The sequence below is a fragment of the Dromaius novaehollandiae genome, chromosome W (genome assembly GCF_036370855.1).
Source record: "Dromaius novaehollandiae isolate bDroNov1 chromosome W, bDroNov1.hap1, whole genome shotgun sequence".
In the NCBI taxonomy this organism is placed as follows: domain Eukaryota; kingdom Metazoa; phylum Chordata; class Aves; order Casuariiformes; family Dromaiidae; genus Dromaius; species Dromaius novaehollandiae.
Window position 1 is genome coordinate 34,364,639 of NC_088130.1, and position 13,738 is coordinate 34,378,376.

Below are 13,738 nucleotides of genomic sequence, written 5' to 3' on the forward strand. Positions count from 1 at the left end.
AGACTTCATCCATCATTTTATACAAATCTATCCTCTCTGCGTAGCCACAGTTTTCACTGTGGGAAAATCTCTAATCATCACCAAGTAGGAATTTTTAAAAAAAGAGACTGGAAGGTGAGACGACTATCATTTTTTGCCATTTTAATTCCCATCAACTCAAACTGAATAGATTTATTTGAATTTCCCTTGAAAAAAATTATTTCCTGAGATTATACAAGACATTTTTGGAAAATGTAGTACATCCTTCATACAAAATAGGTTCACTCTTCACTTTATACAAAATTCTGAATCCAACTTTAATTTCTTCAATGATGCAAAAGTATTCCTCTCCCAGTGCTAACAGGCAACTGGGATTATGCTTTAACCTGTGCAATCCTAAACCATTACATGCAAACTCACAAGAAACATATTATGACTTTGTAACTCCTGGTTTCTTGTCGCAGTGTGGCCATACAGTTTATCTGATTGATATTGATTCCTGCCATATTTTTCATTATTAAGGTAGCTAATAATATTTTCTCAGTGTAAGAGCTAGACTGAATTATTAAATTAACTGAAAGTATAGGGTTTTTTCACTGATGCAGCAAGGCATGATGTGTGACTGACAATGATTTTTCTCTGAGACACGAGGAACCGGGTGCATTATGTGTGTCTAGTTCTCCAGGCCTTTCATGGCTTACCTTATTGCTAACAAAGAGCTCTTTATTACCCAAGATAAAACCAGGAGAAATTACAATGACAGGCATCTCAGAAATACATTTAGGATATATAAATGCTCTACCTTTTAAAAAGCGTAGATTTGATTGGGCAGTAGCAAAAGCAAAATGTATTGTACTGTTGAACAAAAACAATCATTAAATGAAGGAGAATAAAACCTAAAAGTGAAGCTTGAAATACCTGTCTGTAAGAGCCTCACCTAAACGCTGTATCTTCCAATTATTTTGTTACCTGACTGACAGCAAGCAGAATAAATGGGGGTGTGAATGTAAATCAGGCGTAAAAACATTAGTGCTGTATTCAAAAGAAAGGAGCAGAGCATCTTGACAGAAACAAATTCACTGAATTGAAATCCTGATGTTTATTAGAGGTGTGATAATGCAAAATCAATTTAGGCAAGAGAATAATCAAAGCCTTTAAGATGTTTCTAAGATGTTTCATGTATTTCTAAATTATTTCATAATTTCTGTAATTGCCCTAACCTTGTGAGAGGAAATGTTGATGGGAATACAAGCAGGAATAAGAGTGCTCCAAAGAAGCTATCCAGAATGGTAAATTGCCTTTAGAAATCTCTGTATAATTAGTGCTTTTTCGGATGTGTATGTATTTCAATTAAGCAATAAAACATGACAGGCAGTGCATTTCTGGGTGATTATAGCACACTTTCAGCAGCGTTATAAGGCAAGAAGCAGAAAGTTGAGCAACTTAACCACCCAAGAAATGCAATAATCTGCTCAAAATGCCCTGCCAAGAGCGTCTTATTACATATTACTGTTAGGAGATGGAATTTATACATAAAAGTAGGAAAAACACTGTACACCATTCATTATACACAGTACACTGCAAAGCATTATCTAAATGGAAGCAAGGTCAGTGCCAGCCAATCCAAAAAGTTTAAATTACAGCAGGATTTGAAAATCATTTCACAGTGAAAACAACCTGGACTTTTTTGGCCCACTCCGCTCCCTGCCACTCCCCCAAATTCTTTTTTTAACTATGACTCTGATGTGTATCTTTGCTACAGCTTCATACTGGCAGGATTTTGACAATGTTTAATAGGAAAATACTGGCAAAGCTGTGCCTCACTGGTGTGGTGTGCCTGTAACAGATCACCACAGCAGCAACTGTTACAGGATCGAATCTTCGTGGGAGAAACGATATCCAAAATTTTAATAGAAAAGTACTTTGAGTATATTTTCAGATGAATGCCACAACTTATGAAAGACATTTTACTCTGAGTTTATAATCAAGGGACAAATAGGGAAAAGGAAAGGAGAAGGTACCAGAAAGGCATATCTAAAGAAGTATTCTTTCATCTCAAGACATTTCACAAGCACAAAAGATATGGAGGCATTAACCACAAACACAGTATACATGGCAATAAAACAAAGGCATGATTGAGCTGTATTATATGATACTTGTCTTGCTAGCTTCTGTAAAACTCCTCAACCAAAACAGTTCCCTTAAAAATAATGCTTAATCTGGAAGCCAACAACCTGAATTATTAAAATATATTTTAAACAACACAAAATATATGCTATTTGGAATGCCAATCAGGAAAGGCAATTTCGTGCTTTGCTGCAATCTGCTTATTCTCACCCAGTATGCAGATGAGTTGATACATTTATATTTTCGAACTAGACAAATCTCATTAAAACATTAGACTACACAGGAGGTAATTCTACTTTTTCGCAGAAGGCAATCACCGTCCTGAGAGAAGCAGGGACACCCAGCTATAGCATATGCCCTCGGGGTGCAGTTATCACTAGATTGTCTCACCTGCAGAACTGTGATGCTTCATTGCTCAATTAATTTACCCCTGTAGATTGTACAATAAAAATGTTCCCTACAGTAAATTCAAATGATTTAATGACATTAAGTCCTTTGGATTAGAAACAACGAGATTTTCTAGAAGGGCTGAAAACTTGCCCTGTAGTATGCTTCTATTCCTATCTCCTAGGAAGCTAGTAGGCACTGAGTCTACAGGAGAAATGAAATCTTTTAATTTCCTCCAGCTATTAATAAGTTCACCTTCAATGTACACAGCTGTGCTGTCTTCATATAGCAATTCTTATTTTCTGCATAATATCTCTGTATTTTCAAACCCCTCAACTGTTTCAATTTTTAGCCAATTGTTGCCCGCATTGTTCTCATCCAGCTACTCAATGAGAATAATTTTGACAGACAACGTCCTCTGTGGCACAGCATACAGATGGAAACTCATCATTGGTATCTCTGCTCCTTCAGGTGTGACCGTAGCTGAAAGCACTTCTAAACAAAGGGGAAACTCTTCTGTTTCATGCCTGCACACACAAAGCCACCTGCCTGGAAGCCAAAATGGAAGATAAGGTGAGAATAACCTTAAACCTTTAAAATATTTCGCTTTTCCTTTTATAACAATGACACAGAACTGAGCGTGTTACATACCAAACTCAAAATGTATTTATTACTTTCTAATTATCTTCCAAAATATTAAGATACGGGATTGACATCTAACATATGTAGTTCTTCCTTTCTTATCTATACCTGGGAACAGAGAAGAGGGCATAAAATTCAAGGTTATCTTTTGGTTTTGTGGGGAATATTTATGTACATTTTAACAGCCATAGACTTTGGTATGTGCATGCAGGTAACGTGAAAGGTTAAACGTTGGATTTGGCACAGCAAAAGGTTAGTTCTGTGGAAGTGCCACAGTCACAAACTGGCCCCAATATGCCTTTCTCCGTTATCTTTACAGTGGACAACTTCTTTTTTTGAATAGAATTGTCAGGTGTCCAGCGCCCAGACCATCGATAAGCAACTGGCTCCCAATACAACTCTCTTCTCTGAGGACAGATTTTCTTAGGGAAGCCAATAGTGAGATACTGTGCTACAGCAATGTATTCCAGAGTTTCCTAAAGACTAATTGCTTCACTAATAAATATATTGTGCAGCTGTGAACAGGAAGACATGCCAGAGTATGAGGCTTCTAGACAACTGATAATAGCAGGTCCAGATGTTTGACAGCTTAGCATCAGTGATAAAGCTACTACCAAACTACTTTTAGTACTCAATAATTGTTATTTCTTCATCATAATCATGATATTAGAACTGCAAACACGTCACAGTACCTTCTCCTACCAATGTACATAACCATGGTTCTGCTTTTGTGCAGCACCAAAAGCGCTGCACAGCCACGAACCGACCTTCTCCAAGCATTGTGGTATGTTTTTAATCAGAGTCTGATCACATGTAGAAAGGTTAGGAAAATTATTCATCATCTCCATATTTTGGCACTGCACATACTGATTCTGTGCTTTCTGACTGATTCAACATATTCAGATAGATACTGAATAACTCATGAAGAGAACTGGCCCATATCTGCATCTGGGAGCATGAGTATTTTTATTCCCAACAAGGGAATAATTACGCATGGGGAAACAGAACTTTCTGTGAATCTCTCTCTGGAAAACCAAGAATTCCTATAACAAGGTTTGTCAGTTATTTCTTTTCATAATTCTTCCATTTCTAAAGAGGCGAACTATGTAATTTCCCTGAGCAAGAACAATACAAATTCTTTTTCTAAGTTAAATGAATCAACATGTTTTAAATTGCACTAAATTCATTTTCAGAACACTGCCTGGTTTTTTATGTCCCAAAGCTTCTGAAAATGTTTTATCAAACTCCAGAAATTTTTCAAAAGCTTATTACCTAATTTATAACACCTCACACCTCTACATTTTCTTTCCAACCCAATAAGTCAATTTAAGAACATGGATTTTGTAACAGATTAGTCTGCTGAACGATCACAAACCTCCAACTGAAAACAAAGAAAGAGGTGTTTTTGCTTCACTTTCTTGTTGTATTTCAGTCAATATAAGCCTGGCATGAGCAGCTAGGATACGGAGAATGACACATTTTTATTATGCTCCCAGTCCTGCAACCATGCTTTTAAAAACATGTGGTCAAAGTCATAATAAAGAAAAGAAATTACACCGATCTTCTTAAACTTTTATTAGCACAAAGATTTACAGTATTTATATACTAAATTAAAAAGATATTTACAATACTATAATCTCAGAATTGACAATTATTAATCTTTGGGTTATATTTACCTATATGTCAGAATGTTCCGTTTTTCTGATGCAAGGAAATTTTAAGGAAAAGCAAATCTCATGACAAGACCTGTAGGGCATTGTGGCTCTTCCAACAAAAGCAGGGCACACTGCCTGAGGGAGCCCAGCCACAGGACAGCGACAAATCCTGTGTCTGTAGGCAGTGCTGTCCCTCCCCGTGGCTGTCCGGGGTGGGAGCTGTGCAGAGATAGAGCATGTCATTTCAGCAGCACCTTAAAGCACGGGTTCCTGAGGCCCAGCCTTCAGGCCACCGCTTCGAAGTGTATCTGCTGGTGTGTTTTTACAACATAGACTGTTTTAACTAGGGAGTGCACGGAGATCTTACACACTTTGCAAGGCACAAATTCCTTCTGTGTTTGTACAGCACCCACAAGCTCTTGGCTACTCTGACAGGCTTACGATGGCCCTTGCCCATTATTTATGGAATGAAATCATATGATCAAATCGTTACACACAGGCAGCAATAGAAGACATGATAATAAGCAAGAGTTTGCAAAAGCTACAGTACCATGGCTTTCCATAAGGAAAGGCAAGGATAAATCATCTGAAAAAAGGATCCAGGCTGGAAAAGGCCACAATAATGTCTAATAATGCCATATAAGGCTAGGAGTTCACACTGAGGATTTTACGGTATTCACAGTAGAATGGAAGTGTTTTGACTATATCTCACAGAATATGACGGAGAATACGTTATGAAAACACCGCTCATTTTTAAAGCTCTTAAACAATTTGTAGGTCCTGTTGATTCCGACCTATTCCTTCAAACAAGGCAAAAGATGGAAAGGGATAGGTACAGAAATAAAAATTTTAGGTAAGACTATGGGCATACATATGCATATATATGTGCGTGCATATCCTGCCACACACACACATACATATATATACACACACACATATATACAAAACTCAGCATTTTAATCAATGCAGTTTCAAAGAAAAAGTTAAGACCTGATCAAGACCGTAGTTTTTTACTATATTTTATAATGCATCTATCTATATAATTATGGGTACTTAATTCTTTTATTACAATAAAAATTCAAACATTTTTATAGATGGGTGATGCTCATGCACCAGTAGAAATCATCAATCCCCATTTTTAGAACAGTTTGTATTTGCTATGATGTTGATAATCATTAGTGTCTAATGAAAAGGCAGGTCATGCAGTTATGCTGATTTCTACCATACATGAGAGGAAATCATATCCATTATTGCTAAATATAAACTTTTTTTTTCTTTCCAAGCCTCTAAATAAGGATTTAGAAACAATAGAAAATTTCAAAATTACCTGAAAAATATTACTATTTATTGATGGTACTCATCACAGATACTTGTTGGTGAAAGTGTACTCAGTCCTCAGTATTCCCATATTAGCCTTTGAACTGATAGTGTTCAGATGTTTACTCACATAAGTAGTTTTATAGTAAGTCATTCCACTGGCTTCTAATTTCTGCAGCCAGCAAAATGTGTTGGCAACTCTAAAGAGTATAATTATCCAAGCTTGACATTGATTTCTAGTTCGGTTTCCCTAAAAATAATGAGAGTGAGCTAGCTCATTTTCCCCTGAAATGGTAGTATCATATATAGCCTGGGCAAACAAATAAAATTAGCTATGTTTGTTTTTTCTAAGATTTTAATTTCAAAGTCAAGATTCAAACTTGCAGGAAAAAAGGTGCTTTGTATAAGTGTATTAATAATCTGGTTGTATACTGAAGGTAAATGTGTTTAACATATTAAACTCGAGCAGTCAACTGCCCACAGAATCATTTTTTCCCATCAAATCCAGAAAAGCATGACCTTAAGTCCCACTGATGTTGAGTGTAATAATAGAGTTTCATCCATAAAGCAAGTCAGCTAAATGCTTCAGGAGCCTTAGAGTGGTATTCTATAGGGCCATACAAGATTTCTGCATTGAACTGGGTTGAGAATGCTCCGGGATCCTCTGCAATAATGCCTTAGATGGTGTGAATAACCACCAAGGCAGACACAGAATCCATCTTCATAGAAGAACTCCAGAAAATATAACAAGTGTGATTTTTTTCTATGCCTTTTTCCTAAATTTACACAAAGGGCAAATTAAACACACAGGTGCTTTAGGCATCAAACAGATTTTAGATAAATGTAGCCATTCAAACCTACTAAAGAAACGGAACCCACACATTTCATTACAAACCCTTTCAGCATCTCAGTCATTGATTTTTTCAGGGTGTAAAATCCTAACATTTATTAAGGAGCCTCAGGTTTAGGAAGGAAAAGAAAATTTATGGTGAGATTTGATACTTCCGTGCAACTGAGTCACTAAAGAGGAATGTAGGTATGTAATGCATTTAGTCATCAGTGATGCATGCTATCCATGATAAATGAGTGTCAAACACGTAGAACAGTCCACACAAGTTTTCCCACCTCAAGAGATACTTTTCTGTGGAAACCCCCCATCTATTCTCATGTAATGCTCAAATACTTTATTACCTTGATGGTGCTCTAAAGCACAGAGGTCATAAATCAAGGGCCTGATTCTTCTTTGTTTTCTCTCTCGTATGACAGCATGAATCCAATCTGATGTGCAAGAGAAGTATGAAAACTGTGGAACAGGGACCTGCAAATATGTGTAATACCTTATCTCAAGTGATAGAGTACATGTAAAATAATATTAAACTGTGGCCAATCAAAGACACATATGCAGATTTTTCAAATGCACAAAGCTCATTAAAATGATGAAACAGAGAGCTCCAAAGAACTGCAAGCTGTATCAAAATCCCACCCTTTATTGACCCTGTTGTTGTCCAGTTTTGCAGTATGCTCAGTCGTACAGTCTCCTACAACCTTAACCTCCACCTTGATTCAGATCAATGAACTCTTCTGTTCATGGATTTCTACAAAAATCTGCCCAAATAGGTGACAGCACAGAACAAGAAACTATTTTCTTATTATCTAGCTCTACATAAATATATATGCATAAGGCTTGCACAGGGACACAGGACAACCTGCATAAAATCTGTTTATTTGCAAGATCTTGAAACAGTTTATAGAGCTATATACCATAGTTTTGCATATATAGTTTTATTGAGTTCAGTGGAACTATTTGCCCATACAAGCAGAGGTGTGATTGCTGCCAAGATAGCTGAAAGGATGATCAGCATGTACCTTCTCCATGCTCATCTCTCTTTTTCTCTCCTTTAGAATAAATTCTTAATAAAAATGTATGCCTCTGCTTTCTATTGTCTCTGCACTTATGGATCTCACATATATAGAATACTCTGACGCTTTACTGCTGCACTTTCTCTTGCTTTCTAGTTTTTGTCTGAGACGTATTTATCTACTCGTATATGTGGATTGTGCCTAATGCACCATGGAAAAAAGTATTAATGCCCAATAGTAATAATCAAGATGCATTGTTCTGTAAACTGTGGTTTATCTGAGGTCAAAGCCAACTTAGCAACAGTATTTCACTACCACTTTTCATGATGACGCCACTGTTTTGGATGTAATAGGATTTAAAACTACCCTTTCTGTTGCTTGAAGTTAGTCCTGGTCTATTTAATAAAAGGTAAACATCCTTTAAAAGAGAATGGGTGAATTTTTTTTTTAAAGAGACTTTTTTCTATATATATGTGTTTATCTGTGTGTGCATATTCATTTATACACAAATATTCTATGAATCTATAGATACATACATATAGCTACACACATACACCTCATCCATATAAAAACACACCTACATCATTTATTTACCTCACAGAGAGATTAATACTTGGCCTAATTTGTTCCTCAGTTATAACTCTAAAAGAAGGCTGCAGTCTCATAATCAGCATAAGTCAATTTAAGATCATTTTGCTGTTAAAATAGGGGCACTGTTTTCTCCCTGTCTCTGGCTGCTCCCTGGTATCAGCACTGATAATTGTGCAGCCTTGGCCTTGGTCAATTCAGTTAGTTAGCTGATACACCTGAAGAATAAGAAATATATATATAACATATGAGCTTAAGCAACTCTCCATTTGACCATGCAGTTTCTAGCACTGTTACATGTGAGACAGTGCTACAGTAGATGAAACTGCAATTTTGGGCAGCAGCACAGTCTCAGATTTCCTTAAATCGGTTGTGAAACAGGCCTCTCGCGGAGTAGTTCATTGAGCTGTCAGCTTTGCTCTAAAGGCAGATGAGGGTGTTCCTGCTCCCCCAATGCCCACTTCTGTCCTTGCTCTTGTGAGGCACCTCAGATCCATGCTTTAAAATTAGATTCTGCACCCTGACATTAATATCCTTATTCTTCATCTCTCTTGTATTCATTCCTTTATTAGAGCCTTTTTTTTTCATAAAACGCTCTTCCCATTTTGACATTACCTTCTTCTGGAACACTAGCCTCAGAAATGCAGCATACCAGTATCACAGCTAGAGGCAATTTGGAGTCCTGAGCCATTTAAATTGCAGGTAGAAAGAGCACATAACTCCTTTTAATATACTAAACACTTATGCCGAACGATTAACAAATGTTTCCAAAGTTTCATAAAACTTTTCCTCCCTTGCACCTTTCAGTACAAGGTCAGTGAAACAGGACACTACGATGAATTTAACAGAGCATTATAAATAAAGCTCTGACAAAGACCGTTGTTGTTGAAGTAAACATACATAATGAAGTAGGCTATGCATTTGTAAGTTATTTTAGTTCTGCAATAAGTGCTTAAAGCAGCATTTTAATACATGGATAAAATAACAACAGTTTCATAAGTAAAGATTAGAAAATGAGTCTAAAAGAGAAGGAGATATTTATACTCTAAAAGCTAAAAAGCCTGGCAGCTTTTTAAGGCAGTGGATGTCACCTCCCTGTGTGTGGGTACTGGCTGAGGGAGAATAATTTTACCTCTAATGGCTTTGATTGCTTTAACAATATCCCTTAACAGGGTGTCTGACAAACAGCTTCCTGACACAGCCTTCATATTAAACCATGCATGAGTATGATGAAGGGAGCACTCCTTCGATATGGCTTTGCAACAAAACGCAAGGGTAAATTGCTGTCAATAATGAATGGAAGCAAAACCGAGGTTCGAGCAGAGAATTTTTTAAAAGCTGGGGGGAAAAAAGATTCTTACAGGCCACCCACAAATTACATATCCTCTTCTGAAAAATTCCCAGAGATAGGAGGAGGGGAAAAAAAGAACGTGATACCCCTTCAATCCCAAGGCCTGGAAATTACAGGAAATTTCCTTAGTCCATCTCTCTCTTCTTTATGGGCACTGCAGATAGCCTCCTTCAATGCAATTTAAAAGAAGCTTGCTGCGCAAACCCTGAACCCAGTTGTGACTGGATTTTTTGCCATCGTGAGCACTGCTTAGTGCTTGCTCCGGGTCATTTTTCCTTCTTGAGTGTTGTGCAAATCTAATTTGTAACTGTGCTCCATTATCACTGAAAGAGCTTGATCCTATCAGCATAGGTGTACAGAGTTGCAAATGTAACTATAATATAAAAACTAACAAGCAGCAAAGAGACCAAGAGACTACAGAATTTAATGGAGCCTTGCTGCGTATTCACCGTGTTACGCTGGTCTAGCAGAGTGAGGTACAAGAGGGGAGTGGGCAGCTGAATGCCTTTTACCATGCTGACAGCCACTGCGAGCACTATTTGTCCCCTCTGGACTTATTCCGTGCTCCCATGTCAGTCCTCTTACTCCTTGTGCCTTCGAGAATGACCCACAGGAGAGGGTAGAGACACGATTTGAGATTTATATCCAGCCACAATACAGAGTAATATTAAGTGCTAATCCACCCTTACATGATCCAAGTATTTCATTAAATTATTAAATTGAAGTGGAATGAAAGCTAGCTACAAAAGTCTGGTTGGACCTTTCCTAGGCACGGTGGGGAAGTGTGAAAGGGAGGGAGATGGGAGATAGGCTAGAATGGGAACTCCACACTGAGGGCATGACAGCATGTAAATTATGTGCAACACGCACACTATACATGATACGTGTTTTTGTTAGAATACTAAAAATACATTCAAAACCAATACCTCTCGATTTATTTTCAAATCCTGAAGTGTTCAGAAGAATTTTGATGAAAATTTTTCATCATAATTTTTATTTTTCATCAGAAAAGTTTAAATTTCTTCAAAAAGATTGTATCAACAAAGCCACACATTTCTTAGTAAGAAATTGGGATGGAAGTCTCAATAAGATTATTCTGGATTATAACATCCTTTGGCTAGGACATGATACTGGGGATAAGACCCAGAATATTAATTGTCATGCTAGGTTTTTGAACGGATCCTCTGACTTCCAAATCCTTGGAAAAGAAATACCTGTATTACAGCAGGGGTTTGTTTCTTCCCTCCCTCCTGCCCTCATTTTTATGAAAGGAATCCCCCAGCATTACCAACATAAGAAATCAGCAGATGGCAGCTGCAGGAAATATCTGGGCTCTTTGCACTACCACATGGTCCTCCTCAGTCTAGGTACCTCAAGCAACAGGAGTGAGAAGAATCCATTTCCCTTCCTTGCAGCATCAGAAATCACACTAAGAGACAACACTAAGAATATTTAAGCCTTTCCTCCTTCATTGTCACTGCTCTCCTTGCAAATCAAATTCTTACAACTTCTGGAGTGTGAGGGAGGAAAAATTAATATGACCAGAATTTGACTCCTTTTCCATCTCTAGGATTAGAGCAGTCTCCTCCTGCCAGTAAAAATAGTCTCAAAGATAAGCAATTATTTATGCAGACATGTTTGTCATTCAGGGTTCAGTCTTCGCTGATGACATGAAAAGGAAGTGCATGCTTGCCTTTAATTTTTTTTCCTTTTTAAAAAGTCATTAAAAGGATGTTGTTTAGATTGCCATGTCAAGCACTAGAAAGCAGGTACAGCCATACGTATCGTAATATAAATTTTAACTATATGAATGAAACATCTTGCAGGATCACTCAGTTATTGTTGCTGATGTCTGCTGGGTAATCTTACAGAGATCACTGAATCTGCTGGGCTACATGAGGTAGTAAATTGCCATGCTGCATAGTGATTGCTTATTGATACACTGTGAAAACCAAAACAGGATATAAGGAATAGGAAGTCTCTTAAAGAAATGCCCAGAACTTTGCTGGAATCCAGGGAAAATTTCCTCATGATCCAGAGTAACTGAAACTATGTATCATGAACTAAGAGTCCTCCGGATATAAGCTTCAAGCACAAAAACTCCCCTTCAGATCCCTACCAGTTTCACTGCCAAAGCTATATCAGACTCATTCAAAAATTACATATAAACCTATACCATGCAATTGAGTTAACAGGAGAAAGTTATGTGTCAGTGTAGCATCAGTCCTTATTTGTTGGTCCTTTGTTCCTGCAGAGCTAATTCTCTTGTGGCAGGTTTACAGTTGGTACTAGTAGGTCAAATATTGGCTCTAAATCCATTGTTTATATGTTATCTTAGGTGATGAGAAAACACCTTTGCAAATAGTTGTACTCAGTCAATGTGGATATGGGAAACACAAGGAGCTAAGTTCTGGAACATTTGTAAGGAAAAGAAATTAAATATTTTAATGTTTAAGATTTAAACAAAGATATGAATTTTAAAGCTGATGATGATAATTTAAATGTGCCAGTTTCAGTAACACAAAACTATAACTTCATTCAGTATAACTAAAGCAATTTAATGGAGAATTCCTCTTGGTGACATTGAAAGTTGAATAAGTAAACAAGAGGGGAAATTCAATTATGTGTTTGTAAAACATTAAACACCTAATGGGTAGTCATAGAAGAAGAATAACTCAAATACTTTAAAATCAACAATTAACCTGTGCAACACTTGCACATACAAACACACACAAGCCATTAGTAATAAGCAGACTAGTATATCCTCTTCGTTAAGTGATTATTGCAAGCATTATGCAACGTCAAGGAGTACCAATGTGGCTCAGCAGATGTATTTATTAGATTGCAATTTTTGGCTCAGAAAGCTCAGTTCAAGTTAGCATCACTTTTTTCTTTACCTCCTGGTAATTTTGTGAGTCACAGGGAAAAAATGGTCTTGTGTATGAAAGCTCAGAGATGGCAGACTGTAGTTATGGGTTATATGCTATATCTTTCAGAGAGAGTCTATATTTTGGATGTGAGAAATAACTTCACCTTTTCCTTCCTCAGTTTGCTTTTTCTTTTATTAATGAAGATGTAAGGTAAAATATGTCCACAGTAATGTCAGAAGCATCTGACAGACAAACACTAAAACCAAACAGGGCAGAATGCTTGAGCTCAAAGTATGAAAAAAGCAGCGTTCTCTGGAATTTCCAGTTTCCTTTTTTTCTTTCTGAGTCATCTGCCTGTACTGCCACACACAGAAAGATCTGCTTTGCTCTAGTCATCCAAAAGATGACTGCTATTTCAGCTGAGCAGCCATCTCATACTGAAGTTAAAAAACAAGGATGCAAACTTGTCCCTGCAGATCTAATTGGCAGCCTTCAAATATTGTAAGGACATTTTATGGCCATCTGGTCAAGCCAGTAGAGGAATAAAACCTCAGCCCAGAGCTTCTGAAAAGGAAGAGGACATAGAGGAAAAAATATTCATGGACATGCTAGCTAAATCTGACTCTTGATTTTAGCATATTTCTGTCCTTTTCTGTTCAATTTTCTTTGAACATTTATATCACCAATAGTTGCTTGAACAAGTGTCTAGCAAAGAGTTTTACATATTCAGGCCTTTATGCAAAAGCTAATCTATTTATATGTACACCAAAAGCACTTACTATACCATCCTGTACAGAGAACAGACATATAGCTAGTAAGAGAATGACAAAGAGAAGAAAAATCTGCTGGTTAACCAATAAATCTGTTGTACCTTTTTTTTGCTTTTGCCCAGGAAGGAACTCAGCTATTTTAAAATCTATAGCCTGTGTACGTAGACAAATATAGCACTCTTTCTTGTTTAA

General features: G+C 37.1%; 2 long non-coding RNA genes across 6 annotated transcripts in view; one reads left to right on the forward strand and one right to left on the reverse strand.

Moving 5' to 3' along the window:
• LOC112980283 (uncharacterized) overlaps nucleotides 1-13,738 on the reverse strand; it is a 490,482-nt gene that overhangs the window by 226,853 nt on the left and 249,891 nt on the right. The window lies entirely within an intron of this gene.
• Nucleotides 1-13,738, forward strand: part of LOC135324415 (uncharacterized) — a 41,128-nt gene that overhangs the window by 15,692 nt on the left and 11,698 nt on the right. The window contains exon 2 of the long non-coding RNA XR_010385799.1: nucleotides 2,965-3,066. This is a non-coding gene — a long non-coding RNA (uncharacterized LOC135324415). The remainder of the gene's footprint in view (nucleotides 1-2,964; nucleotides 3,067-13,738) is intronic.